At 51.3% G+C, this 25,057-nt stretch overlaps 1 protein-coding gene across 2 annotated transcripts in view; it reads left to right on the forward strand.

The window, feature by feature from the left end:
- Positions 1–25,057, forward strand: part of LOC140391602 (UDP-glucose:glycoprotein glucosyltransferase 2-like) — a 731,169-nt gene that overhangs the window by 412,238 nt on the left and 293,874 nt on the right. The gene's annotated exons all lie outside the window — the stretch shown is intronic.

Genomic DNA, 25,057 nt, shown 5'->3' on the forward strand with positions numbered 1-25,057 from the left:
AGTATATATAAATGATTTGGAGGAAAATGTAACTGGTCTGATTAGTAAGTTTCCAGACGACACAAAGGTTGGTGGAATTGCGGATAGCGATCAGGACTGTCAGAGGATACAGCAGGATTTAGATTGTTTGAAGACTTGGGCGGAGAGATGGCAGATGGAGTTTAAACCGGACAAATTGGGATAATGCATTTTGGAAGGTCTAATGCAGGTAGGGAATATACAGTGAATGGTAGATTCCTCAAGAGTATTGAAAGTCAGAGAGATCTAGGTGTACAGGTCCACAGGTCACTGAAAGGGGCAACACAAGTGGAGAAGATAGTCAAGAAGGCATACGGCATGCTTGCCTTCATTGGCTGGGACATTGAGTATAAGAATTGGCAAGTCGTGTTGCAGCTGTATAGATCCTTAGTTAGGCCACACTTGGAGTATAGTGTTCAATTCTGGTCGCTACACTACCAGAAGGATGTGGAGGCTTTAGAGAGGGTGCAGAAGAGATTTACCAGGATGTTGCCTGGTATGGAGGGCATTAGCTATGAGGAGAGGTTGAATAAACTCGGTTTGTTCTCACTGGAACAACGGAGGTTGAGGGGTGACCTGATAGAGGTCTACAAAATTATGAGGGGCATAGACAGAGTGCATAGTCAGAGGCTTTTCCCCAGGGTAGAGGGGTCAATTACTAGGGGGCATAGGTTTAAGGTGTGAGGGGCAAGGTATAGAGTAGATGTACGAGTCAAGTATTTTACGCAGAGGGTAGTGGGTGCCTGGAACTCGCTGCCAGAGGAGGTGGTGGAAGCAGGGGCGATAGTGACATTTAAGGGGCATCTTGACAAATACATGAATAGGATGGGAATAGAGGGATATGGACCCACGGGCTTGGAGTGCCGAAGGGCCTGTTCCTAGAACATAGAACATAGAACGATACAGCGCAGTACAGGCCCTTCGGCCCACGATGTTGCACCGAAACAAAAGCCATCTAACCTACACTATGCTATTATCATCCATGTGCTTATCCAATAAACTTTTAAATGCCCTCAATGTTGGCGAGTTCACTACTGTTGCAGGTAGGGCATTCCACGGCCTCACCACTCTTTGCGTAAAGAACCTACCTCTGACCTCTGTCCTATATCTATTACCCCTCAGTTTAAAGCTATGTCCCCTCGTGCTAGCCATTTCCATCCGCGGGAGAAGGCTCTCACTGTCCACCCTATCCAACCCCCTGATCATTTTGTATGCCTCTATTAAGTCTCCTCTTAACCTTCTTCTCTCTAACGAAAACAACCTCAAGTCCATCAGCCTTTCCTCATAAGATTTTCCCTCCATACCAGGCAACATCCTGGTAAATCTCCTCTGCACCCGCTCCAAAGCTTCCACGTCCTTCCTATAATGCGGTGACCAGAACTGTACGCAATACTCCAAATGCGGCCGTACCAGAGTTTTGTACAGCTGCAACATGACCTCATGACTCCGGAACTCAATCCCTCTACCAATAAAGGCCAACACTCCATCGGCCTTCTTCACAACCCTATCAACCTGGGTGGCAACTTTCAGGGATCTATGTACATGGACACCTATATCCCTCTGCTCATCCACACTTCCAAGAACTTTACCATTAGCCAAATATTCCGCATTCCTGTTATTCCTTCCAAAGTGAATCACCTCACACTTCTCTGCATTAAACTCCATTTGCCACCTCTCAGCCCAGCTCTGCAGCTTATCTATGTCCCTCTGTAACCTGCTACATCCCTCCGCACTGTCGACAACACCACCGACTTTAGTGTCGTCTGCAAATTTACTCACCCACCCTTCTGCGCCCTCCTCTAGGTCATTGATAAAAATGACAAACAGCAACGGCCCCAGAACAGATCCTTGTGGTACTCCACTTGTGACTGTACTCCATTCTGAACATTTCCCATCAACCACCACCCTCTGTCTTCTTTCAGCTAGCCAATTTCTGATCCACATCTCTAAATCACCCTCAATCCCCAGCCTCCGTATTTTCTGCAATAGCCTACCATGGGGAACCTTATCAAACGCTTTACTGAAATCCATATACACCACATCAACTGCTCTACCCTCGTCTACCTGTTCAGTCACCTTCTCAAAGAACTCGATGAGGTTTGTGAGGCATGACCTACCCTTCACAAAGCCATGCTGACTATCCCTGATCATATTATTCCTATCTAGATGATTATAAATCTTGTCTCTTATAATCCCCTCCAAGACTTTACCCACAACAGACGTGAGGCTCACCGGTCTATAGTTGCCGGGGTTGTCTCTACTCCCCTTTTTGAACAAAGGGACCACATTTGCTATCCTCCAGTCCTCTGGCACTATTCCTGTAGCCAATGATGACATAAAAATCAAAGCCAAAGGCCCAGCAATCTCTTCCCTTGCTTCCCGGAGAATCCTAGGATAAATCCCATCAGGCCCCGGGGACTTATCTATTTCCAGCCTGTCCAGAATTGCCAACACCTCTTCCCTACGTACCTCAATGCCATCTATTCTAATAGCCTGGGTCTCAGCATTCTCCTCCACAACATTATCTTTTTCCTGAGTGAATACTGACGAAAAATATTCATTTAGTATCTCGCCTATCTCTTCAGACTCCACACACAACTTCCCATCCCTGTCCTTGACTGGTCCTACTCTTTCCCTAGTCATTCTTTTATTCCTGACATACCTATAGAAAGCTTTTGGATTTTCCTTGATCCTACCTGCCAAATACTTCTCATGTCCCCTCCTTGCTCGTCTTAGCTCTCTCTTTAGATCTTTCCTCGCTACCTTGTAACTATCCATCGCCCCAACTGAAACTTCACACCTCATCTTCACATAGGCCTCCTTCTTCCTCTTAACAAGAGATTCCACTTCTTTGGTAAACCACGGTTCCCTCGCTCGACGCCTTCCTCCCTGCCTGACCGGTACGTACTTATCAAGAACACGCAGTAGCTGTTCCTTAAACAAGCTCCACTTATCCGGTGTGCCCAACACTTGTAGCCTACTTCTCCAACCTATCCCCCCCTAAGTCATGTCTAATGGCATCATAATTTCCCTTCCCCCAGCTATAACTCTTGCCCTGCGGTGTATACTTATCCCTTTCCATCACTAACGTAAACGTCACCGAATTGTGGTCACTGTCCCCAAAGTGCTCTCCTACCTCCAAATTCAACACCTGGCCTGGTTCATTACCCAAAACCAAATCCAACGTGGCCTCGCCTCTTGTTGGCCTGTCAACAAACTGTGTCAGGAAACCCTCCTGCACACATTGTACAAAAAACGACCCATCTAATGTACTCGAATTCTATCTTTTCCAGTCAATATTTGGAAAGTTAAAGTCTCCCATAATAACTACCCGGTTACTTTCGCTCTTATCCAGGATCATCTTCGCCATCCTTTCCTCTACATCCCTAGAACTATTTGGAGGCCTATAGAAAACTCCCAACAGGATGACCTCTCCTTTCCTGTTTCTAACCTCAGCCCATACTACCTCGGAAGAAGAGTCCCCATCTAGCATCCTCTCCGCCACCGTAATACTGCTCTTGACTAGCAGCGCCACACCTCCCCTCTTTTGCCTCCTTCTCTGAGCTTACTAAAACACCTAAACCCCGGAACCTGCAACATTCATTCCTGTCCCTGCTCTATCCATGTCTCCGAAATGGCTACAACATCGAAGTCCCAGGTACCAACCCATGCTGCCAGTTCCCCTACCTTATTTCGTATACTCCTGGCATTGAAGTAGACACACTTCAAACCACCTACCTGAACACTGGCCCCTTCCTGCGACGTCAAATCTGTGCTCCTGACCTCTATACTCTCATTCTCCCGTACCCTAAAACTACAATCCAGGTTCCCATGCCCCTGCTGCATTAGTTTAAACCCCCCCAAAGAGCACTAACAAATCTCCCCCCCCAGGATATTTGTGCCACTCAGGTTCAGATGTAGACCATCCTGCCTGTAGAGGTCCCACCTTCCCCAGAAAGAGCCCCAGTTATCCAGAAATCTGAATCCCTCCCGCCTGCACCATCCCTGTAGCCACGTGTTTAATTGCTCTCTCTCCCTATTCCTCATCTCATTATCACGTGGCACGGGCAACAACCCAGAGATGATAACTCTGTTTGTTCTCGTTCTGAGCTTCCATCCTAGCTCCCTGAAAGCCTGCCTGACATCCTTGTCCCCTTTCCTACCTATGTCGTTAGTGCCAATGTGGACCACGACTTGGGGCTGCTCCCCCTCCCCCTTAAGGACCCGGAAAACACGATCCGAGACATCACGTACCCTTGCACCTGGGAGGCAACATACCAAACGTGAGTCTCTCTCGCTCCCACAAAATCTGCTATCTGTGCCCCTGACTATCGAGTCCCCAATTACTAATGCTCTACTCCTCTCCCCTCTTCCCTTCTGAGCAACAGGGACAGACTCCGTGCCAGAGGCCCGTACCCCATGGCTTACCCCTGGTAAGTCCCCCCCCCCACAAGTATCCAAAGCGGTATACTTGTTACTCAGGGGAACGACCGCAGGGGATCCCTGCACTGACTGCTTCTTCCCAGTCCCTCTTACAGTTACCCATCTATCTCCAATGATCTACCCACCAGATCTATCTCTGGTGTAACTAATTCCCTGAAGCTGCTATCTTTGACCTCCTCTGCCTCCCGAATGATCCGAAGTTCATCCAACTCCAGCTCCAGTTCCCTAACTCGGTCTTGGAGGAGCTGGAGATGGCTGCACTTCCTGCAGGTAAAATCAGCAGGGACACTAACGGCATCCCTCACCTCAAACATCCTGCAGAAGGAACATTGCACTCCCTTCCCTGCCATCCCTCTAACTTTCAACCAAGATCTGGCTAATAAAGAAATTTTTTTTAAAAAGAAAAAATAATATATTATTACCTCACACCAATGGATTTTATTATTAGGTTAGAGGAGGAGGGCGGGTGGGAGACACTACACGTGTAGTGTCTCGGGTTTCCTCTCCACCAGAATTTATTGGTGGGGGGGGGGAGAAACCTTCCCAGAAGTCCGCGGGTCGAACTTCCGGTTCCCGCCTTAAAAAATAATTTTTTTTTAAAAACAGCAAAGAAGAACAGAAACGGGACCAGGTCAAGGGCAGCACCAGATGTCTCTTGGGCTTTGGTACACAGTCTCTAAGGAGGGAGAACTCACGTGCCCAATCGCTATTTCTGAGACACCTATTAGGATTCCAACTCATGGTTTGGGAACCACTGGTCTATAGAACGCTTCTTCTGCTGTTTAACATATATGTAGTCCTGGTGTTGCTCCTGGTACAGTCCTGTCCTGTACTTTTCTTTGTTCTTTGTTCCTGTTCTCACACACCCCACACAAACACCACACACACACACACTACACACCCACCATACACACACACACACACACACTACACACCCACCATACACACACACACACCACAGTACGCACATACCATACCACACACACACCACACACACACACACACCCCACACATACACCACACACACTACACACACACACACCACAGTACGCACATACCATACCACACACACACCACACACACACACACCCCACACATACACCACACACACTACACACACACACCACAGTACGCACATACCATACCACACACACACCACACACCCCACACATACACCACACACACACATACACATCATACACACTCACACAAACACACAACACACCACACACACAAGCACACAACACACACACACCATGCACACACACACACACATTATATTGAGTCCCTTTACCTCCTCTACACACAAGTCAGTCAGTCGCTTTTGGCCAGTGGGGAGGTGTTGCAGCTCCAAGAACCTGAGACCAAGTCTAAGCTGGTGTGTAGCTGTAGCCCTACAAGCGACATTTTTAAGTGGTCTTGAGAAGAAGAAAAGAAATCCAGAGATGGTCAAGGGCAGCACCAGATGTCTCTTGGGCTTTGGTACACAGTCTCTAAGGAGGGAGAACTCACGTGCCCAATCGCTATTTCTGAGACACTTATTAGGATTCCAACTCATGGTTTGGGAACCACTGGTCTATAGAACGCGCCTTCTGCTGTTCTTCTGCTGTTTAACATGTATGTAGTCCTGGTGTTGCTCCTGACATGCTCAGTAACCTGAAGCTTGGTCCCCACCTCGGTTAAAATGGCTGAGTGAAATACTGAGCCATGAGGTTATAGATCAAAGTTGAATTCTACTGTTACTTATGGCTCATGGTGCCCCATGGGTGCCTATTTTGGCACTACTGTGTTGGAGACAGATGCATACGGGACAAGTAGAATTTTCACTTCTGTTGGTGCTTTTACCAACTATTGTATGACCAGCCTAGCAGCTAGATCCTTCAGGACATTTTGGCCAGCTAGGTCAGTGATGGTGCTACAATCCATTCTTGGAAATAGGCATTGAGGTTTCCCATGCACAGGTGCAGGTGTGGCTTGCATGATCCTCATGGGCCCCAAAAACCCTGGCGATGTCCACCACAAACATACCAACTGCCAGGACAGAGAATGAGCTGCCATCCTCTTGCTCTAGTGACATGCGAGGGATAGCAGTAGAAGGAATGGCAAAAGGAAGTAAAAGATTTTAGTTCCACGAACAGAATCATTTGTGTGCACAAGTATGTTCTAATATTATAGTAATTTGTTAAAGCACAATTAACTTCATCACAAGCCTCCATTGTTCTGTCATCTCCATTGCTGCAGCAGTGGTATACTATTTGGCTTCACAGACAGAGGGGGCGAGATTCTCCGATTCAGCGGCTAAGTGTTGTCGCCGTCGTAAAACCCGGACCGGCGGCGGATAGGCGCGACGCGCCAATGACGCCGGAACGCGTTGCTAAAGGTGCGCGAACGGCGTGGAGTCCCGAGACCCGCAAGATGGCCGCCGTGCCGCCCGAGGTTCAGGAACCACGACCTGGGCACGCTGCTGGATGCGGTGAAGGAGAGGAGGGCGATCCTGTGCCCCAGGCGTGGACACCACCACTCGCACAGCACCGTCCGGCGTATGTGGAGGGAGGTGGGCAAAGCCGTCAGCGCCGTGGGGCACACCCCACGTACTGGCGACCAGTGCCGGAAGAAGATGCAGAACCTCACGAGAGCCGGCAGGGTGAGTACACAGTGATGTGCCCCTGACACCGCCCACACATGTGAAAGGCAACGCCCCCCCCCCCCCAGCCCCCAGGGGGATGGCGCAACCGCCTACCTGATGCGCATGTGCTGCACCCACCCATGCCAGGCGCTTTGGCCGGGTGCCCAGTGCTGCCATGCCATCATGTACCCAACATCTGCGCTGCCTGCGTCGGACCGCCTAACACTGATGTTTATTTCCCCCCACCCTCCCGAGGTGAAGACTGCCCACAACCACAGGGAGGGGAGAGAACCGGAGGGGGTCCACCTGTACTGCACCCGCTCACCATCCATGAGCAGAGCATACTGGACCTCGTAGGCAGAGCCGAGGACCGGGAAGTTACCGGCTGTCAGGTCGGAGGCGAACCAGCAAGTGAGACTCCCAACCTGACTCCCCCCCCCCCCCTTCACCCCATGCCCCTCTGCACCACCCACACCCCATGCCCCACTGCACCCCCTCACCCCATGCCCTGCTGCAACCCCTCTCGCCGGCCGCCTGTCTAATGATACGTGCTGTCTTGTGTCTTACAGGACCAGTCGCCGGTGGTCCCGGCCCGTTATGCCGTTTCGCGCCCACGGCCGGTGCCAGCCCCTGTGGCCCCCAGGGACGCAGGCCACGGCGGAGAGCCATGGAAGCCCGTCCACTGACACGGAGACTCGGGAGACAGGGACACAGAGGACGGACACCGAAAGACAGGACACGGACACCGAGGACCCAGATGCACACGACACCAAGGACACTGACACCCAGGTCACTGACACACAGAGAACTGACACCCAGGACAGTGACTCACAGAGGACTGACACACAGAGGACGGCAACCCAGTGGACTGACAGACCGGACAGTGACATGCAGATGGGTGCGACTCGGCCCATCGGGCCAAGGGTCGAAGCAGGAGACCCCGGACCTTGGCTCCGATGACGACCTTGACTTCTCGGCACTGCTATCTCCTACACCCTCCACCATCGCAGAGACTATCACCTCGGCTGGGCACTTTAGTGATCAGACTTCTGGGACACTGATTGGTGCGTACTACACACCCGTACCGGGACAGCAGGTGGAGATGGGAGCAGCCGAGGGCCGGACGGTGGGAGGGCATCCCAGCCCCAGCAACCAGCTGCCGCCCAGACGGTTCCAGGGTTCCTGGACTTACCAGACCCACCCATACACCCAATGCAGTTCGACACCCAGGGACTAGACAATGGGATGATGGATGGCTTCCAGCATCTGCGTCGAGGAGCAGGGAGTGGTGCCGATCATGGCTGCCACCCAGGCCGACACCGCACAGGTGGCGTCCGCGGTGCAGGCAATGGGGGCAACCGTGTCGGCCATGGGTCAGGTTATGCAAGGTTTGGGGCTTCATGTGCATGCGCCATCCGTGGCCAAGGACAGGGCTGCCTTTTCACAGGCAGCCATGGGCTAGAGCCACCTGGACATTGCAGCCGCGCTCCGCAGTCTGGCCGAGTCTTAGCAGGCCATCGCTGAGAACTTCGGCGGCCTTGACCACATGCTGGATGGCGTCGCACAGGCCCAGAGGAAGGTGGCACAGTCCCGGACTGGGATGGCGCACTCCCTGAGCTCCATCGCTGCGAACGTTCAGATCCTGGTCGATACCACAGCGGGCCTCCAGGACTGGCAGAGCCAGGTGGTGCCTCAGGGCTTGTCTCCGCTCGCACCACCGTCCCATGGAGAGGCCCTGGGGTCTCCGGGCACCCCAAGGGAGGAGGAGGGGCTGGGGCCTGTGCCGGTGACTCCTGCAAGAGAGGTCTCGGAACACCGCAGCACCTCGGACTTCCCCCATTCTGTCCCTGGTGGGCGGCGGGCAGAACAGAACTACGCCATCCAGGACGCCTGAGGAGCTGCCTGGCCCATCCAGGCCGGGCCACCCAGGAAACGAGCGCTGACGGGGAGCCAAGTCATAGGGCAGGAGTCCTAGCAGTCCACCTCCACTCCTGCGGTACCGTCTGGGGTGGCACAGAGACGTAGTGGTAGGGCCTGTAAGGCCAGGAAGTTAGATACCTAGTAAGTTTGCATGGGTACATGAAACAGTTTAGTTATGGGGCGAGGGCAGTTGTATATAACCTTTCCAATTAAACTCACTGTTACACCAATGCAAACTGCCTCTGTGCTATGTCCAATGCCTCCGGGGTCAGGTAGGATACTGAATGACACTGTGGTGGAGGGGTTAGGGAACTTGAACTCCGGTGGGTGTATTGTGAGCCCCCCCGCCCCCCACAGACGTCCACGCCACCCCGCCCCCAGCGGTTCGACAGGGCCGTGTGATGGAGTGTCCAGCCCGCATACAGGGGCCACCCAGGTGGATGGTGTAACTGTGGCCATGAGTCCGACATTGTCTGACGATTTCGAACACACAGCTCATCGCAGAGCGGGTTGTCATCATCCTCCGCTTCCACAAGCAACAGTGTGAGCCCAGCCCCTGGTACCACAGGTAGATGTGTAATGGAAGGGGTGGTGCATGAGGTCGTGTGGGAGCAAAGGGTGGCAGGTGGTGTGGGTGGTGTGCCTCATGGGTGTTGTGGGAGGGGAGGGGGGTCAGTGCCCGTGCTCGGCGAGCCCCTACCGCCCTAGTTGGTGAAACATGCGACGATCAAGCCTCCCCTGCGCGCTGACCAAGCCGGCGGCGTCCTGCAGCCTCCCGTCCATATCCAGCCCCCATGTCCCGTCGATTTCCCCCTCTCCATCCTCCTAATCTGGAAAGCCGTGCCCTTCCCCGGGCTCCCCGTCTTCCTGCTCCTCCTCCTCCTGCTCCAGCACATCGCCCCTCTGCTGGGCTACATTGTGGAGGACGCAGCAGACCACAACGATGCGGCCAACCCTATCTGATGGGTACTGGAGGGCCCCTCCAGAGCAGTCCAGGCATCAGAAGTGCATCTTCAGCAGGCCAAAGCACCTCTCAATCACAGCCCTGGTTGCTTCATGGGCATTGTTGTAGCGGTTCTCCATGTCGGTCTGTTGTCTCCGTACAGGCATCATCAGCCTTGACCGCAACGGGTAACCCTTGTCGCCCAGCAACCAGCCCCTCAGCTGGGGGGGGGAGGGGGGGTGCATTCCTCGAACATGGCGGGGATGAATGATTGTGCCAGGATAAACGCATCATGTACACTGCCCGGGAACCGGGTGCAGACGTGCAGGATCTTCATCTGGTGGTCGCAGACCACCTAAATATTCATGGAGTAGGTCCCCTACCTGTTCAGGAATATGTCCCTGTTCTCCGCTGGAGGCCGCATGGCGGCGTGCACCCCATCGATCGCCCCCTGGACCATGGGTATCCTGGCCACGACTGCGAATGCCGCTGCCCGGGCATCCTGGTGGGCCCGGTCCACAGGGAACTGGATGTGGCGGGCCACGATGTCGTACAGGGCGTCAGTCACCGGTGCACCGATGTCTGGGAGATGCCGGACAGGTCCCCACTCGGCGACTGGAACGACCCCATGGCATAGAAGTTCAGGGGCACCGTAACTGTTATAACCTGCCTACTTACCATTGGCTGGGGACTAATGACAATCCCACAATCCTGTGGGAGTATGAGCTTCCCCAATGAGGGGGGCGGAGAAACCATTAGTAAACTCCTAGTATAAATAAAGCTGGCCAGTTTAGGAACCAGCAGGAAGAAGTGTGCAGCACGGGAAGTTGCTGCTGCTGTTATATATATATATATGTTATTGGAAATAAATGTTATTACTTTGTATCCTTAAAACTCGTGCTGGATTCTTCGTGGCCCTCACAAAACTGGCGACGAAGGTTAAAGTGAATAGCTGTCTACACTGCTGAAGATTTTTGAAGACTCCCTGGATTTTTGTTGGATACAGGTTGGAAGTTTTCTATTATACCATGCCTCTGTAGGGACGTTTGGATGTTTTTGATGCTGCGCTGGAAAGCTGGAACCAGTACACACAACGGATGCGTTACTATTTCCGGGCAAACAATATCACCGAAAACGAGCGCTAGGTGGTCATATTGCTCACCGCCTGCGGCTCGCATTCGTTTGGGGTGATTAGGAGCCTTATGTACCCAGCTGCGCCGGACACCAAAACGTTTGATGAACTTGTGAATATAGTGGGGCACCATTTTAACCCAACCCCGTCCACGATAGTCCAGCGTTACCGGTTTAATACCGCTGAGAGGACCCCTGGAGAATCCCTTGCCGATTTTCTATCCAGGCTACGCAGGATTGTGGAGTACTGTGACTATGGTGAGACCTTGTCAGAAATGTTACGCGACCGTTTGGTTTGCGGTATTAACAATGCGGCCACCCAGAGAAAGTTGTTAGCTGAGCCAACATTGACTTTTCAACAGGCCATTCAAATAGTATTGTCCCGAGAGAGCGCAGAACGAGGAGTGCAGGAGCTACAGGGAATGGAAGTGCATGCCTTGGGCAACCCCCTCCGTCCGAAAACGTCCCCCCGCACTCCGGCGAGGCAACGTCCGGACCGACGCCAGTGGCCGTCGGACATTCCTCCCCGAAGGAAGCCTTCTCCAGAACCAATGGATGAGGAGCCATGTCCGTGTCAGACTTATAGGCGCCGATCCCATCGCGGATGGCAGTCCTGGGGGCGCCAGAGGTGCCGTCGTTCCGACCGAAACTGGGACCAGCCCATGGGCCGTAACTGGGACCAGCCCAGGGGCCGTACCTTCCATGTGGATGAACCTGCGGCGACTACTCCTGAGGACGTGGAGACGGAGGACGACTGCCTGCAGCTGCATTGTGTGGCAGCTCCCCATGTGGCCCCCATTAAGGTGACAGTACGGGTCAATGGCCACCCGCTTGAGATGGAGTTGGACACTGGCGCAGCGGTCTCCGTGATCGCCCAGAGGACATTCGACCGCATCAAGCAGGGTATACAGACCCTTACATTAACCGACTCACAGGCCAGGTTGGCCACCTACACGGGGGAACCACTGCACATTACAGGAATTACAATGACCCCTGTTGTTTATGGTCGCCAGGAGGGGCGTTTCCCACTTATCGTGGTGCGCGGCCATGGGCCCAGCCTGTTGGGTTGGGACTGGTTGCGCCATTTGCGGTTGCAATGGCAGCACATCCTCCAAACAGTTTCTGAAGGGTTGACTGAGGTGCAAGGACGATACCCAGATGTATTCCAGCCTGGTTTGGGGAAAATAAAAGGGGCCGTAGCCCGTATCCAAGTCGAACCAGGAGCCACGCCGCGCTATTCCTGGGCGCGCCCGGTGCCTTACGCCTTGCTCGAGAAGGTAGAAGGGGAGCTCACTCGTTTGGAGAGTTTGGGTATTATCAGGCCCGTCCGTTTTGCTGACTGGGCAGCACCAATTGTACCTGTAATGAAGCCAGATGCCACAGTTCGCTTGTGTGGCGACTATAAACCTACAGTGAATACGGCTTCCCGACTCGACCGATATCCAATGCCTCGCATAGAGGACCTCTACGTGAAGCTTGCAGGTGGACTCTCGTTCACAAAATTAGATATGAGTCACGCCTACCTGCAGTTGGAGCTGGACCCTGCCTCCCGACCATTTGTAACGATTAATACACACCGGGGCCTGTATGAATATACACGGTTGCCCTTTGGAGTATCCTCTGCCTACGCAATTTTTCAACGTGTTATGGAGGGCATTTTGAGAGGTTTACCACGTGTTGCTGTATACTTAGATGACGTTTTGATTACAGGGACGTCGGAACAGGAACATTTGGAAAATCTGGAGGCTGTCCTTAGATGCCTTTCAGAGGCTGGAGTCCATTTGCGTCGCACAAAGTGCGTATTTCAGGCATTGGAAGTAGTCTACCTAGGTTATCGGGTGGACCGCGAAGGTTTGCACCCCGTCGCAGAGAAGGTGCGTGCAATTCAACAGGCCCCACCCCGACTGACACTTCGCATCTTCGTTCTTTTCTCGGTCTCGTAAACCATTACGGGAAGTTCCTCCCCAATCTGGCAACTACGCTGGCCCCTTTGCACCTTCTGCAAAAGAAAAATCACACCTGGGTTTGGGGTCAGCCGCAAGAAACCGTTTTCCGGCGGGTAAAGCAACAATTGTCGTTGCCTGGGTTACTAACCCACTATGATCCTCAAAAGCCTTTGCTTGTCACATGTGATGCATCCCCGTATGGTATTGGGGCCGTCCTGTCCCACAAGATGGAGAACGGGGCCGAGCGACCGATAGCTTTCGCCTCCCGCACATTGACTGCAGCGGAGAAAAAGTACACGCAGATCGAGAAGGAGGGCCTGGCAGTGGTTTTTGCGGTGAAACGCTTCCACCAGTACGTGTATGGCCGCCATTTCACTATCGTGACTGATCATACGCCTCTGCTGGGACTTTTCAGAGAGGATAAGCTTCCGCACGGATCCAGCGCTGGGCTTTGTTGCTTGCTGCATACGAGTATTCTCTGGAGCACAAACCAGGTACGCAGATAGCAAATGCCGACGCACTGAGCCGATTGCCTTTATCGACCGGCCCCATGTCGACCCCCACGACCGGTGAGGTGGTTGCAACCCTAAATTTTATGGACACCTTGCCTGTCACGGCATCACAGATCCGTGAGTGGACCCAGACGGAGCCAGTCCTGTCAAAGGTTCGGCACATAGTCCTGTATGGTGGGCAGCATAGACCGCTCCCAGGCGAGTTGCGGGCATTTTCCTCCAAGCTGTCAGAATTCAGCGTGGAAGACGGCATCCTCTTGTGGGGGACGCGTGTGATTGTCCCGGAAAAAGGCCAGGAGCTGATACTAACAGACCGGCACAATGGGCATCCAGGAGTGACCAAAATGAAAATGTTGGCCCGGAGTTATGTCTGGTGGCCAGGCCTCGACACCGACATTGAGAAGGTGGCCCAAAACTGCTCCATTTGCCAGGAGCATCAGAAGCTTCTGCCGGCTGCGCCCCTACATCACTGGGAATGGCCAGGGCGGCCTTGGGCACGCTTGCATGCAGATTTTGCAGGCCCTTTTCAAGGATCCATGTTCCTTCTATTAATTGACGCCCGGTCTAAATGGCTAGAGGTGCATAAGATGCAGGGGACAACGTCCTGCGCAACAATTGAAAAGATGCGTTTGTTGTTTAGTACGCCTGGCCTCCCTGAGGTGCTGGTCACGGATAACAGCACTCCATTCACGAGTGAGGAGTTTGCGAGGTTCACGAAGATGAACGGCATACGCCATATCCGCACTGCCCCTTACCACCCGGCTTCAAATGGGTTGGCAGAACACGCAGGGCAGACATTCAAAAGAGGCCTAAAGAAGTCCGGATCAATGGAAACGAGACTGGCTCGCTTTTTGTTTACGTATAGGACCACCCCCATGCGGTGACTGGGGTAGCTCCCGCAGAACTCCTAATGGGCCGGAGACTTCGCACCAGCCTTAGTATGGTTTTCCCGGACATTGGCGCAAAAGTACGCCGCACACAAGAACGGCAGGGACAGGGATTTTCTCGGCATCGGCCGATTCGGCAGTTTGCGCCCGGTGACCCAGTGTTCGTTCGGAATTTTGCTGGTGGTGCCCAGTGGGTTCCTGGTGTAATCTTTCGCCAAACGGGCCCTATATCTTACCAGGTGCAAGCCCAGTGTCGTCTCCAGCGCAAACATGTAGACCACGTTCGGTCCAGAAGATTATCCCCTCAAAAGATTCCCCGCCCCCGGAGCTCATTTCTCCAGCCGCAGAGACCAGAGACAAGGGAAGGTACTCCTCACAATCTTCCACTGGTGCCTCACTCGAAGCCTGCGCAGGTCGTTACAGAACCGAATGGAGATAGAGACGCTGACATGACGGAGGCAGCAGACTCTGACTCCGAGATGGAGACCATGGATGCATCAGAGGGGAAATCCTCGGGTCCACGGGCCGTGGATGTACAACCGTTGCGCTGTTCATCACGGAAGAGCCGGTCTCCGTCTCGTTACACGCCGCCTGATCCAGCGCCGTGTGCAAATGGTGTCCGGCCTGCGGCAAAACGAGTCCGACCCCCTCCTTCGCCAGGGTCTTCGGTGGATTCCTTGGACTTTGGGGGGGGAGGGATGTTTTCCCTGCCTACTTACCATTGGCTGGGGACTAATGACAATCCCACAATCCTGTGGGAGTATGAGCTTCCCCAATGAGGGAGACGGAGAAACCATTAGTAAACTCCTAGTATAAATAAAGCTGGCCAGTGTAGGAACCAGCAGGAAGGAGTGTGCAGCAAGGGAAGTTGCTGCTGCTGTTATATATATATATGTTATTGTATATAAATGTTATTACTTCGTATCCTTAAAACTCGTGCTGGATTCTTCGTGGCCTTCACAAAAGTAACCTTGACGACCACCGGGATAGCATGTCCTCCCTCTGTTCCACGCGGTGCCAGGCGTGCTATAAGGTGGCAGATATGGGCGACGGTTTCCTGGTTCATCCGGAGTCGTCTCCTGCATGCCCTGTCCGGCAGGTCCTCGAAGGGCATGCGGCGCCAGCACACACGAGGCCTCATCAGCCGCCTCCGACGCCGTGGCACCTCCTCCTCCTCCGCTTCCTCTTCCTCCTCCTCCTCCTCCTCCTCCCCATCCACATCGGTATCCTCATCCTGTACCTCACCCCAGTTGTTGTCCTCCTCCTCCTGTGCCTGTCGGGCGGGTGGCCTTGCAGCCTGCACATGGCCCCCTGCAGCCCGTCTGAGGAAACAGAAGAGGTCTTGCTTAGAGATAGTGGACTGGTCCATATTTAAGAATTCAGCGACCAACTTAAATGAGTATGCCACCACTGTCACAGACTTCATCAGCAAATGTGTGGACGACTGCGTGCCAAAGAAAGTACGTTCCCCAACTTGAAACCATGGCTCAATCGCGAGATTGACTCCCTACTGAAGGACAGGTCCGAGGCGTTCAAGTCAGCCGACCCTGACCTATTCAAGAAATCCAGGTACGACCTCCGCAAAGCCATCCGAGATGCCAAGAGAGAATATCAAACCAAGCTCGAGTCACAGACAGACTCTCGGCGGTTGTGGCAAGGACTAAACAACATAACGGGCTACAAAGTGAAGCCGAGCAGTATCTCCGGCAGCAGGGCACCCCTTCCCGATGAACTCAATGCATTCTATGCTCGGTTCGAGCAGGAAACCAACAATCCGCTGTTTAGTGCCCCAGCAGCCCATAACTCACCCATACCCACCATCACAGCTTCCGAAGTCAGATTGGCCTTCCTGAAAGTGAACCCCTGGAAGGCAACGGGCCCAGACGGGATCCCTGGTCGTTCACTCAGGGCTTGCGCGAACCAGCTGGCAGAGGTGTTCGCGGACGTCTTTAACCTGTCCCTACTCCACTCCGAGGTCCCCACCTGCTTCAGGAAGACCACCATCATACCGGTGCCAAAGAAGAACCAGGCAACGTGCCTCAATGACTACCCTGACTTCAGTCGTAAGGAAGTCCTTCGAGAGGTTGGTCATGAAGTGCATCACCTCCATACTCCCAGAACGCCTTAATCCACTGCAATTCGCATACCGCCGCAACCGATCCACAGCAGACGCCCATTCCCTGGCCCTACACTCATCCCGAGAGCATCTCGACAACAAGGACTCCTACATCAGACTCCTATTTATTGACTACGAGCTATTAATCCCAGCCAAGCTCATATCAAAGCCCCAAAACCTAGGACTTGGCTCGCCACTCTGCAACTGGATCCTCGATTTTCTGACCCACAGACCACAATCAGTAAGAATGAACAACAACACCTCCTCCACAATAGTTCTCAGTACCAGGGCCCGCAAGGCTGCGTACTTAGCCCCCTACTCTACTCCCTGTACACACACGACTACATGGCAAAATTTGGTTCCAACTCCATCTAAATGTTTGCTGACGATATGACCATAGTGGGCCGGATCTCGAATAACGACGAGTCTGAATCCAGGAGGGAGATAGAGAACCTAGTGGAGTGGTGCAGCGATAACAATCTCTCCCTCAATGGACAGTAAACAAATCCAATCCAATCCAATCCAATCATTAGTCATCTCCAGGATGCACTTGCAGGTGATTGTGAAATCCTGCTGAAGTCAACAACATAGGAACAGGAGGAAAATACATTTAAGGCGATGGGACCTTGATGGCCACTGCGAAAGTCTGTCCACTTAGAAGAAGGCCTTGTTCCAGGAAGCTGCCAGAAAGCCAGTATTTCCTGAGGCACTGTTGCTTAGACATTTACAGAAATATCTGCTTGTGTTAGGTATATCATGTCCTTCAAGTTGAGCTGAGTTCACCATATGGAGTAGCTGATGTATTAGGTGAAGGCAGCCACTGCAGGTGTTGGTCCTGTGCTCATGGTGTATTGTTGTTGTTGCTGGTGCTGCTCCTTCAGCAGAAATCCTTATTTAGCTATTTGAGCTCATGCTGCTGAGAAAGTTGTCAGCAGGAGAGTGCAGATCAAAGTCAACAAATTTGAAAATAGCACAAATGACCTCTAAAGTGTTGGAAATCAGCTCTAAAGCAGCAAAAGTCTTGTGAGTGAAGGTATTTTGCTTGCGTAAGAAGACAGCTGCCCTAATTCAGTTTATTCAGTCTGCTGGTTTCACATTCTGGTTAATCAGTGCCTTGTTATCGCCTTCCGAGCCTGGAGAGTTTCAGACTGCTCAGAGGACCTGTGCACTGGCAGTTAAATTCAGATGCAGGATCAAATGTACATTCAGTTTGCACTTTTATGTATTGAATTGCCACCCTGCCAGATCCACGGGATTGGTTCCTGTGTACGTCCTGAGATACACCGGTTAAATGTGAAAATGAGCGAGGTCATGTTGAGTTTCTGACACACTGGCACTTTTTGGTGTTTTGACACCCTGCACATACTGACAGCCATCCACCCTTGCTGGTTAAGAATCAACCCAAAACTAAGATTGTCGACTTGACAGATAGCATTAAAATGGTGAAACAAAAATGGTGATGCAGCTAATGATTTGATCAACAGTTTGTATAATTTTTGGCAAATTGGAAGGCAGAAGCCAAATGAAATTTAATACTGACAAAGGCCTTTTTTAAGCAGGTTAATGCAGTGATCTCTGGGTTTGTGTGGGCGGTTAACACATCGCGCGTAAGGAAAGTGCTGTTGGAGCAGAGACGGTGGGGGGGGGGGGGGGGGGCGGGGGCGGTGGTAGGTTGGCCGTGCTGAACTTTAGGAATTACTACTGGGCAGCAAATATTGCCATGATCAGGAAGTGGGTAGTGGGGGAGGGGTTGGTGTGGGAGCGGGTGGAGGTGGCATCTTGGAGGGGCACAGGCTTAGGGGCATTGGTAACGGCACTTCTGCCATCCTCGCCGGCCCGGTACTCCACAAGCCTGCTGGTGATGGCGGCTCTGAGAGTTTGGGGGCAGTGGCGGAAGCATATGGGAGTGGAGGGAGCATCGGTGTGGGCTCCAATTTGTGGCAATCACCCGTTTCTCCTATGGAGGTCGGATGGGGGGTTTCGGAGGTGGCTAAGAGCAGGGATTGAGAGGCTGGGGGATCTGTTTATCGATGGGAGCTTTCCTTGTTTGTAGGAGTTTGAATTGTCGGGTGGGAATTGGTTTTGATATCTGCAGGTGAGAGGCTTTGTACGAAGTCCGCTTCTACCGCCTCAGGGCATGCAGGATAGGTCAAAAACGGGAGTGGCGGGAGGGGAAGATCTCGGAAATTTAGAAAGAACTCATGGAGTGGGAGGGAACCGAGATAGGGGAGGTAAAGCGCAAGTAGGAAGATGTGCTAACTCAGCTTGATACAATTCAAGGCAGTCCACCAGGCACACATGACGGTGACCCGGATGAGCAGGCTTTTTGGGGTGGAGGGCAGGTGTGTGAGGTGTGCGGGAGGGCCCGCAAATTATGTCCACATGTTTTGGGCATGTCCGAAGCTTCGGGGGATTCTGGCAGGAATTTACCAATGTCATGTACATGGTGCAAAAAACGAGGCTGGTACCGAGTCCAGAGGTGGCGATCTTTGGAGTGTTGGAAGACCGGGTGTCCAGGGGGCGAGAGAGGCTGGCGTTTTGGCTTTTATCTCCTTGGTAGCCCGGAGACGGATCCTAGTACCTTGCAGGGACTCGGAGCCCCCAAAATCAGGGGTTTGGGTTAGCGACATGGCTAGGTTTACATAGATACATAGAAGATAGGAGCAGGAGGAGGCCTTTTGACCCTTTTGTCAAACGCCTTCTGAAAGTCCAAATATACCACATCGACTGGTTCCCCCTTGTCAACTGTACTGGTTACCTCTTCAAAGAATTCCAACAGATTTGTCAAGCATGATTTTCCCTTCATAAATCCATGCTGACTTACTGATCCTGCCACTGCTTTCTAAATGTTCCGCTATAAAGTCCTTGATAATGGATTCAAGCATTTTCCCCAATACAGATGTTCGGCTTACTGGTTTTTAATTCCTTGCTTTCTCTCTACCTCCCCTTTTGAATATCGGAGTGACGTGAGCTACCCTCCAATCTGCAGGGACAGTTCCAGAGTCTATAGAAGCCCGGAAGATGACCAGCAATGCATCCACTATTTTCAGAGTCACCTCCTTAAGCACTCTGGGATGTAGATTCTCAGGCCCTGGGGATTTATCCGTCTTCAATCCCATCAGTTTTCCCAGCACCATTTCTCTACTAATGTTGGTCTCCCTCAGTTCATCCCTCTCACTAAACCTTTCATTCTCCAACAATTCTGGTATCTGATTTGTGTCCTCATTTGTGAGGACAGAACCAAAGTATGAATTTAATTGCTCAGCCATTTCTTTGTCCCTCATTATGCATCCCCCTGTTTCTGTCTGTAGAGGGCCTACATTTCTCTTTACCAATCTCTTTCTCTTCACATACCTTTTTCTTCACATATGTCTTTATGTTCCCTGCAAGCTTCCTTTCGTACTGTACTTTCCCTTTCTTAATCCCTTTGTCCTTCTTTGCTGAATTCTAAACTGCTCCCAATCCTCAGACCCATTATTTTTCTTGGCCAATCAGTATGCCTTTGTATCGGATACTATTGCTAATTTCCTTTGTAAGCCATGGATTGGCCCTCTTACCCCCTTCGCTTTTGTGCCAGACAGGAATGAACAGTGGCTGTAGTTCCTCCATGCGTTCCCTGAATGTTTGCCATTGCCTATCCACTGTCATCCCTTTAAGTAACTCTCCCCAATTTATCAAGGCCCATTCACGCCTCATATCCTCATAGTTCCCTTTATTAAGATTCAGCACCCTAGTCTCCGAATCAACTACTTCACTCTCCATCTTGATAAAAAATGCTATCATGTTATGGTCGCTCATCCCCAAGGGGTCTCGTACAGCCAGATTGGCAATGATTCCTTCTCATTACACATTACCCAGTCTAAGATTGCCTGCTGTCTAGTTGGTTCCTCCATATATTGGTCAAGAAAACCATCCCGTATACATTCCAGAAATTCCTCCTCTACGGCATTGTGGCTAATTTGATTTGCCCAATCTATTTGAAGTTTAAAATCACCCATGGTCAACAATATTCCCTTATTACATGCATCTCTAATTTCTTGTTTAATGCCATTCCCAACCCCTGTTGCTAACTTTTGGTTGGTTCAATTGGCTCTGTTTTATAACCTTTGCTCAAGAGTCGCCAGGTATCTTTATGATACCGCCACGAGGTTCAAGTTCAAGTAATGATCAATAACTCAACACACCAATTAGTAAGATTCAAATCAAAACACATTTATTATACACAGTAAATCGCTACTCATGCATAAACTCTACTTTCTAGGCTATTTCTATAACTAACAGGCCTATACTTAGCTTCGGACTGGCCCACCAGGTCAGGGGAACAAATGGCCTTTTGTTCAGGTCCTGAGTCTGCGGGATTCAAAAGCTGGTATTGACTGGTAGCTAGGAGCGCCTATCTCGTAGCGAGCGTTGACTTGAGACTTATTTGCTTGGAGGCAACAAGACAGGTCACTGTCAAGGGTTGGTTCAAGTTGCAAAGTGACCCTGCCAAAGAAGGATGATTTGAACTTGGTTCCAAGTGATTGGACTACTTTCCGATCACTTGGATCGATTTCTCCAATGATGGAGCGGTTCCCTGATCGCTAGGCGGTCCTAAGTGTCCGATGGCCTTCCTTTGTCTTGGCTCTTGCTGGCGCCGAGGAATCTGGCTTGGCTTTGTTTACCTTTACTGTTGCCATTGTGCCTGGGAATCGCACATTACTATGGAGATGGCTGCTGGTTTCGGTGCTGTCTGGTTGTTTTGCAGGTTCCAATATAGATGATAGTCTTTTTTGCTAGTCTTTGCCTGTGTTGGCTGAATTTCCCTTCAGCCTTTGCGGTTCTCCATTTTAAGTCGGGAAGTGGCCAACTCAGGTGGCTACATCCCACCAGTGCAGTTTGGGGGTCTATATATGACACCCACTAATGTTTTTTGGCCCTTGATATTTCTCAACTCTACCCATACAGATTCCAGATTGTCAGAGCTAATATCCTTTCTCACTGTTGTGTTAATTTCCTCTTTAACCAGCAGTACCACACCACCACCTTTTCTTTTAAGCCTGTCCTTCCTAAATATTGAGAACCTTGGGACATTCAGTTCCCATCCCAGTTCACCCTTCAGCCATGTCTCCATAATCCCAATTATATTATACCCATTTATATCTATCTGCGTGATTAGTTCATCCACTTTATTGCAAATGCTCCGTGCATTAAGGCACAGAAGCCTTTAAGTTTGTCTTTTTCACAATGCTTGTCTTGCTCCCAATATTTTTCTCTACTGCCCTGTTTGCATTTTGTCCTTGGTTTCTCCACCTATCACTTTTTTTATTCACTTTTCTACCTTTTGCTTTTATCCTTTCTCCCTCTTTCTCGGACTCCTTGCGTAGGTTCCCATCCCCCTGGCATATTAGTTTAAAACCTCCCCAACCACTCTAGCAAATAGCCTCCCTCGGACATCAGTTCCAGTCCTGCCCAGGTGTAACCCGTCCAGTTTGTATTACTCCTCTCCTCTGCAGAAGAACCAACTGTGGTGCCACGAGTTTGGCTGTTGCTGTTTTCCCCTGAGAGGCCATTCCCCTCAACAGTATCCAAAATGGTATATCTGTTCTGCAGGGGAATGACCACAGGAGATTCCTCCACTACCTGCCTCCCTCTCTGCTCTGTCTGGTGGTCACCCATTCCCTTCCTGCCTGCGGAGTCTGAGCCTGCGGTGTGACCACCTCGCCATACATGCTATCCACGATACTCTCCGACTCGCGGATGCTCCACAGTGTCTCCAGCCGCCGCTCCAGCTCTGAAACTCAAGCTTCCAGGAGCTGTAACTGGAGGCATTTCCTGCACTCATGTTGACCTCACTCAGGCTTGAGAAAATTAAGTTTGCCGTGGAGATGGCAGCCGTTTAGTCTTTGGGGAAAACTAAACTGTTAGCAGATACAATAAGGGGGCAGGGTTAGGGAATGAGGGGGAGTTAGTTTAGTTGAGGCGGGATCAGCGAGGGGAGATGGAGGGACTTGGGAATTGTGTGTGTAAGCTATGTTGGCGAGGTATGGTTGTGGGGTGTTTTGCACTGAATTATGTTAAGATTTGTATTTGTATCTTCTTGTTATAAAGTCATAAATGTCTTAATAAAATGTTTGTTAAAAAAAAAGAAATTTAATCCTGACAAATGCAAAGCATTGTGGATTGAATGGGTTGAATGGAATAGCATTTTCACAGAAAGATTTAGAAAATGATTTGGTAGATTCATCACTGCCAATGTCTAGATAATGTGCCAAAACAAATAAAGATGGCAAATGAACGTATCACAGAATAATGCAGTGCTGTTCTAATTCTGATGATGTCATAAAATGCAGTGGTCAGGTTATCAGTTTTCAATATTATACTTTCAGTATTAAATTTAAAAATAACACTACAAACTAATATGCAGCCATCAGAGAAAAGAAGAAAAACATCTCATTGTTGTAGACAAAAGTTAGAAAATCTCGGGTGGGATTCTCCAACCCCCCGCCGGGTCGGAGAATCAGTGAGGGGGGGGAGGGCGGCGTGAATCCCGCTCCGACGCCGGCTACCGAATTCTCCAGCGCCAGTTTTCGGGCGGGGTGGGGATCGCGCTGCGCCGGGTGGGGGCCGTTTACAGCGGCCCTCACGGCAATTCTCCGGGCCCCGATGAGCCGAGCGGCCGCCCGCTTTTAGCCAGTCCCGCCGACATGAAATGGACATGGTCCATCCCGGCGGGACCTGGCTTGTCGGCCATCTAGCGGGGTCCTTGGGGGGAGCACGGGGGGATCCGGCCCCGGGGAGAGGCCCCCACGGTGGCCTGGCCCGGGATCGCTGCCCACCGATCTGTGGCAGGCCTGTGCCATGGGGGCACTCTTTCCCTCCGCGCCAGCCACTGTAGGGCTCCGCCATGGCCGGCGCGGAGAAGAAACCCCTTGCGAACGCGCAGGAAACACGCCGGCGATTCTGTGCATGCGCCAGAACACATCGGCAGTCCTGCGCATGCGGCAACTCGCGCCAGCTGGCGGCGGTCCTTCGGCGCCGTTTCGCCAACCCCAAAGCGCCGGCCTAGCCCCCGGAAGTGCGGAGGATTCCGCTACTTCTTGGCGGCCCGACGCCGTAGTGGTTTGCCCTGCTCTTTGACGCCGGTACGGGCCGCCCCACCAATTGCGGAAGAATCCCGCCCCTCAAATTTTTATCTTGTAAGGGACCTCACAATGAGAATTAAGAAAGATCAATAATTACAGCTTGTCTGTTAGCAAATGGGAGGACATGATTTTCTGCTGCACATCTGCTTGATTTTGTGGGTTCCTGATGTATGTTCATCCCTGGCTGGGCCGTTCACCTAAATATCAGAAAGAAAACTGGAGTGCAGTTACGTTGTTTGTAATACATGTAAATGATCTGGAGGAAATTGTAGATGGTCTGATTAACAAGTTTGCAGATGACACTAAGATAGGAGGAGGTGCAGATGGTAAAGAGGATTGTCAGGGAATGCAGCAGAATATAGATAGATTGGAGAGTTGGGCAGAGAAATGGCAGATGGAGTTCAATCTGGACAAATCCGAGGTGATGCATTTTGGAAGATCACATTCAGGTGTGAATTATTCAGTAAATGGCAGAACCCTCAGGAGCATTGACATATGGAGGGATCTGGGTGTTCAGATCCATAATTCCATGAAAGTGGCAATGCAGGTGGATAAGATGGTCAAGAAGGCATACTTCAACGGCCGGGGCATTAAGTACAAGAGTTGGCAGTTGTCTAAAACTTTAGTTAGGCCACATTTGGAATATTGCATGCAGTTCTGGCCGCCACACTCCCAGAAGGACATAGATGCTTTGGAGAAAGTGCAAAGAGAGTTTACCAGGATGTTGCCTGGTCTGATGGGTGTTACTTATGAGAGGTTGGATAAACTCTGATTGTTTTCGTTGGAAAGACAGGGGAGATCTGATTGGCGTCTGCAACGTTACAAGAGGTATACACAGGATGGAAAGTCACAAAGTTCCAAGGGTGGAAGACTCAATTGCAAGGGGGCATAGGTTCAAGGTGAGAGGGGAAAAGTTTAGGGGAGATGTGCAGGAAAAGATTTTCACACAGAGGGTAGTGGGTGCCTGGAGCACGTTGCCAGTGGCGGGGGTGGAAGCAGGTACAATAGCAATGTTGAAAATATATCATGATAGACAAATAAATGGGCGAGGAATGGAGGGATGAAGATCATTTGGGCAATAAGTAGTAGGCCTAAATAAGGAATCTGGATCTGCGCAGGCTTGGTGGGCTAAAGGGCAAGTTCCTGTGCTGTAATGCTTTTTGATCTTTGTTGTTGTACGTCTTCTCAGGCCTGCAGCTACACTGCTGGCTCACAGGATCTTCTGACAATCTAGTTGGAGAACAGCAATCATTCACCTTCTTCTAGGATTGCCACATTAGGCGTAACTCTCCTGCACTTCATTGAAGTAGTGCCATGGGATCTTCATATGAACTTGTTTAACCTGAAGTGAAGTGAATGCAGTGAAATATTTTATTGGACTTGATTGCCAG

This window comes from Scyliorhinus torazame, chromosome 15 (assembly GCF_047496885.1).
Source record: "Scyliorhinus torazame isolate Kashiwa2021f chromosome 15, sScyTor2.1, whole genome shotgun sequence".
Classification (NCBI taxonomy): domain Eukaryota; kingdom Metazoa; phylum Chordata; class Chondrichthyes; order Carcharhiniformes; family Scyliorhinidae; genus Scyliorhinus; species Scyliorhinus torazame.